The sequence below is a fragment of the Podarcis melisellensis genome, assembly GCF_964234715.1.
Source record: "Podarcis melisellensis genome assembly, chromosome: 14".
Taxonomy (NCBI): domain Eukaryota; kingdom Metazoa; phylum Chordata; class Lepidosauria; order Squamata; family Lacertidae; genus Podarcis; species Podarcis melisellensis.
This window is the reverse complement of record NC_138546.1, coordinates 17,553,907-17,559,906: the sequence shown is the minus strand read 5'-3', so window position 1 is coordinate 17,559,906 and position 6,000 is coordinate 17,553,907. Positions and strand designations below refer to the sequence as shown.

The window sequence follows — 6,000 nt, the reverse complement described above, 5'->3', positions numbered from 1 at the left end:
AGCGAACAGTGGAATTGGCTTCCAGTTTGTTTCTGGGCTCAGTTAAAAATTCTGGTTTTGATCTATAAATCCTTAAATGCTCTGGGTCCAGGATATCTCAAAAAGTAGCTTCTTCTATCAGAACCTACCTGAATAATTAAACAATCACTGGAGACCCTACTCTGTCTCCCCTTGCTTTCAGAGGTGTGGCTGGTGAGCATGATGGACAGGGTCTTCTCAGTTGTGGCACCAAAGCTATGGAATGTCCCCCTGAGGGAAGTTCACTTGCCCTTTCAGCAGGATATGAAAGCCTTTTTATAGTCATTTCAAACTTTGTATTTTAATGTGCTGAATTGTCTTCAGATTTTTAAACTATTTATTATTTCATTTCATTTCTATCACATCTTTCCTATACATGATCTGCCCCCATTTGATCCTTGCAATAACCCAGTTTTCTTTTTAATTTTACGTGTCTTTATTTGTGTTTTTATAAATTCATGTTAGCTGTTTTGATTACCTCTTAGATAGCAAGATAGAAATAATTGGAGATAAAAACCAAATAAACTGTGTACCCTAATTCAAATAGACTAGGGTGAGTAACAATATCTGTATGGTGCCCTACTTGGAATCATTTCTTTTCTGTCTTACAGTCAGATTAAAACACAAGTCTCTAGCTCTCATTCTTGTGGAAACAAGTTTTTAAAATATGGTGACAATACAAGGAAGCAATTACAAATAAGCTGAAATTCAGTTGGTCTCCATTTGTCAATGACTGACTCATATTTTTCACGTTAGTGGCAGACGAGCCTTCTTGAATATAAATGCTATAGAATAAATGTAACGCCCACCAATTGTTTATGATGCCTGCCATGCCATTGAAGATAGTATGCAAATTACATTAATTACATGCATCTGAAATATGCAGATTAGTTGTGGTTGCTGCCTGGTGACATGTTTTCTGACATAGCTGACAGTGCCAAATTAACACCAACCTACTAAATTTCTAGGAATCATCTCAGCAATTAATTTGCTGTCCTCTTATGGTACATATATTACTGCAAAAAGCAAGACTCATTTTGACATTCTGCAGACTCCCCCCCCCCCCACTACATTACCTTTTTCTGTTCCTGTACATTTCCTAGCCTGTTGTTTGAATTTGGGAACAATCTTTACCCTTCTTCTTGTCTTTTAAGGTTGGCTTTCAATTTCACAGAATAATCGCTAGAAAGAACAAAAGACCAAAGTTTGGAAGAACCACCCTTCCTCCAAGAAACAGTGCCACCTTCAGAAGTTCTCAGCTGAACCTCTGGATGCCCTTTGGTGTTGAATATTTTTAGTCTTTGGTTTTCTGAGTTCCTGTGCAAGGAAGTGTAACAGGGTGGTCACAGGAAGGCAACGTTTTACTTCTAAAACAAGTTGCTGGAGGCAGGGAGTGGACCATCCAATCTCATCTGAAAGACCTGCTTTAATCCCAGATGCATGTGAGCTGATTGTGAAGGGTGAGGCGAGAGCTTTCTGCACATACTCAGAGATGCTCTCCCTTTTTCCACATGCTTCTGGCACAAAGAGGAAAACCTGTGCCATAGTAACTGGACAGTGCTCAGTATCTTCATGACCTCCTGTGAAATTTGGCTTCCTGAGAATCTTAACAAATGTCTGGAAGTATAAAGGGTTTGTAAGTAGCTGTCTCTACCTAATTTGAGTCGGCTTGTTTTGACTGTTGCTTCCTATGTTGTATCTGTGGGGCCAGTTCTAATCATCAGCCAACTTGAGCTAAACATGAACTGCTAGTAGCAGCGGTGTAACATGAGAGTGAGATCATGACACTTCTTCCTTTCACTGGGAAATTGCAAATTCCAATTTGCTTTTAGGTCTGCTACCAAGCTAACATGGCTGATTTGGGAAATATGTAAAGTAGTAGTGGTGTTAACTTTGAATTCTCACCTTTGTTATTACTTTGGTAGGACAGTTGCAGGATGAATCCAGAATAACAGAACACTTTTTTTTAAAAAAAGTCAGATAATCTGGATTATAAAGGCACCTGCGGTTGCTACATGGCATTAAACTGCAAGCTATAATTTTTGGTTCTTGAGAGGGTTGCCTAGCAGGCCTAGCACTGAGGTGGGGGATAGAGGGAGGGAATCGAAACTCAAACTGGACACCTCATCTGAAATCCAGTTCCTTTTTGTTTGTATGAAGAAAGAGGATAACATATTCTATTGCTCCTGTTTTTGTTCTGTGAATATACCTGTTTCCCTGTTACGTTCCTGTAGGTTGGCTTGTTTATAGATCAGAAATGTTTTTCATGGCTGTGATTTCTAGTATTGACATTTGCTAGGGAGCTTAAGGCGGTATTTATTTATTTAATGTTTTAAAATATATGTCCTGCTCTACTAGGCCTATGCCTTATTCAGGGTGGCTTTCAACAATGTAAACTTCAGAAGCTGCAGCAGGAGAAAAATGGGGTCTGCACCGTACATTATTATATTGCTTTGTATTGCTTAATATTTCCATACTATGTTTAAGTGTATGAGGTGCTTCACGGGTACTATCTAGTTGTGATTATTCCAGTGATCATGTGTGGCAGGGGTTCTTAACTTTAGGTCCACGTTCACTTAGAAGATTCCCCCCCCCCCCCCCGAGTTCACAAATACTATTTTCTTCCTGTTACTTTGACAATTGGCTTTGCGGATGGGGCAGGGGGGGATTTCATAGCTTTAATCAGATTCTTGAAGGGGTCTTTGGCACAAAAAGGTTAAGAACCACTGCTGTAAGGTAAGTCCATGATTCCCTGCATTGCAGATGGAAGGAGAGGCTTGAGAATGGCTTGCCTCAGGCCACCCAGTGAGTCGTATGACATAGGCAGGATTCAAACCAGGGACTTCTTGATTTATAGCTCAGTCCCTTAGCCGCATTGCTACCACTAGCACTCTGTATGGCCTTCTCACTCTAATATTTTAGCTAACCGTTAATGAATTTAATACGGGAAAGACAGGGGCACAAGTTCGGCATGCCCGTTAATTTCAATGGCTTTACTCTGAGTATGACTAATCTTGGATGCAAGCCAGAATTAGAATCTGGACTTTTGCAAAATTAAGGAAGGGCAGCTTGTTTGGGTCATAACTCCTGGCCTTGTCCAAAGCACTGACCCTTGGAGGGACACACACACACACACCCCAAGCTGCCACCAATACTTCTGTTTGTAATGGTGTAAAACAGACTTCCTCAGCCTTACTGGTTGAGACTGGTGGAAGGGCCCCGGATTGGGGAAGGTTGACCTAAAATGTTAGATTTGAATCCCAGGAGCATTTGATGCCTGCTGTACCCTGCCAGCTATGATTGACATCAAGCAGAAATAACTCTAGAGAAGCAGGGGATCCTGTTTTGCTGCTGTCCATGTGAACCCGGCCAAAGCAATGGATCAAGTTGAGAGAGGCTGATTCAGTGGGCTCATCTGATGGTCCTTGAGTCTTCTGCAGTTAGCTGGATGTTTTAGCCACACTTCGGCTTAGGCCCTGATGGAGGAAAGCAAACTGAGACTGTGTCCTAGCATAACCAAGGCAGAGTGGAGTGTGCATCTCAGGACTTCCCCTTGCCATTCCTTCCTTGCTGCTAGTCAGACATCAGGCAGGGTGCGCATGGCAGGCAGCGATGTCCTTGTAACTAGGACAGCAGCAACCCAGGGCTTGAAAAATAATTGGCCAGCTGGAGACAAGAGGGGAGGGAGAGGAGTCCTGTGGAAGCAGCAGAGTGAGGAGAAGGGCAATGACAACAAGAAGGATGAAATGAATGGAAGAGTGGGAGACTGCATAACCTGATGCCAAGCGCACAACTGGTTCACCCCTTCACCGCCGCCCCCTCCAAACAGATCACTGACTGTTGTTCTGGGAACACAATTTCCACTGCTGAGGCTGTTAGTTTGACAAAGCACTGAAGTTTTAAGTTCAAGGCGACCTTATGCATCTTGCAGCATCTTGTGGCTTTCTCACAAGAACATAGGAACCTGCCTTCATAGAATCATAGAGTTTGAAGAGACCACAAGGGCCATCGAGTTCAACCCCCTGCCTTATACCAAGTCAGACCACTGACTCATCTAGCTCTGTATTGTCTAAGTCGGGTATCTTCTACCTTTTCAGACCCAGGACCCACTTTTAATTCAAACATGCATTTGTAGTTTGTGGCCCTCCTTGGATCAGGTCGTGAACCCATTAGGGAGTCCTGACCAGTGGTTTAGGCTGACTGACAGCAGGTCTCCAGGATTTCAGACAGGGACTTTCTCCAGTCCTATTTGGAGATACAGGGTATCGAACCTGGGACCTACAGAGTCATAGACCTTCCCCAGTCATAGACCTTCCTCAGTATACAGAAGCACCCAGTGTTGATTCCTAGCATCACCTGGTAGGCTGGGAAAGACTCAGGCCTTGAAACCCTAGAGAGCTGCTCCCCAAAATCACCCCTCTGCTAATGCTCACGCTGAAGAAGCGGGGCTAAAAACCTATGAAATGTCATTCTATGATTACTTTTGCTGGCCGAGAGCCCTTAAGGGGAGGGGGGAGGTGGAGGCAAGGAGATAGAATCAAGGAAGAAAAAGATACTCTTTCCTGTGCCCTCTTGCCTCCTTCAGCTGTTTCCATAGAGGGAAGGGGGTTGGCAAATTAATGGCCAAGTGGCTCGTCTTAAGGGGCCAATTGTCACTTTTTGATCCCCATAAACTGATTTCTAGAGACATACTGTGCAAATATAAGTGCAGATTTTCTTGGTGGTATATAGAAATGTTGAAAGCTGCCTTCTAGTGAGACAGCTGGTTCGATTTAGCATTGTCTACGTTATGTTGACTGGCAGAGACTCTTCAGGTTTTCAGATGAAGATCATTCCCACTTCCTCCAGGAAATACTGGGAATTGAACCTGGAAACTTCTTTCAACATGCAGAACAAGTGCTCTACCCCTGAACTACACCCTTTTCCAAAAGAAACAGTAAAGTGAGTGGACAGTTCTGAGCCAAGGATTAACTCTTTCACTATCCAAGCCCTTGTCTTGGATATAAATAGTTTGCAATGGATAGTCTGCCCAAGGCAACTTCCCCTCTTCTTTTTAGCAAGAAAATGTGAAGTATTATTGAATTTGGGATCCAACAAGCCCAGATATTTATAAATTTGTACTTTGATGCTCTGGTGTGTGCTCAGATTTCTGCTGGGCTGGCTTTTAACAATTTGATGCTGGCTGCTAGGCATTTTAAGTACTCTTCAACTGTAGCTACCCTATTTCCTTCTCAGAATGGGGGTAAAACAAAGCAGGGCAGCACTTGTTTACTTGCCCATTACAAGTATGCCCCTAGAAGTGCATCACTGGTAAAAGTTAGCATACAAGAAAAACTGCTACTGTTGGGTAAGGTAGCAGCCTGCTTACCATGTAAGCTGAGCAGCTGATAACTTGAAAGTGTAGTTGGTTTCTCTTGCTTTGTCCCCTGAATTGGCAAGGCAGAAGTACAGACTTAACCAGGGCAGATTTTGCAATTTGTGTAAGGGAGATTGTGTTTACTGCTTCTTTGCAGGGCAAGGAAGGGCAGATGCTTCCAGTTTGTCCCTCCTTGACCTGGCAAGCTCCTGTGTGTTCCATGAGTGCAAAGAGCTGTGCAGGAATTGCCCTGAAACAAGGGCCTGGCGTTAGAGTACATGCTTTGCATGCAGAAGGCCACCTGATATGAAAGGAACATCTAGTCTGGATCCCATTCTATAAGTTGGGAGTTGCCGACTTTCCTAGGGCTGTGGGCATATGTGGATTTTGGGATGAATGCTGTGATCGCCACCCCCTCTGGACGCTTCAGTACAATTAATCAGAGCCTTAGAAAGTACATAGAACTGAAAGAGGAAGTGAGAAAGTGCTGGTATTTTTTCCAAGGGAAGACCATAAGTATCCTTCCCCACCTCATGATCCAAGGGGCTGTTGTGGGGAGGGGCGGTTTCAGAGATATTGGTGGCATTAGGAGAAGAACTCAGGGGCACCCTTGCCCCCATGGGCGC

General features: G+C 43.6%; 1 protein-coding gene across 1 annotated transcript in view; it reads left to right on the top strand.

The window, feature by feature from the left end:
- The window catches only part of CAPN15 (calpain 15), a 56,305-nt gene that overhangs the window by 28,340 nt on the left and 21,965 nt on the right, over positions 1–6,000 (top strand). The gene's annotated exons all lie outside the window — the stretch shown is intronic.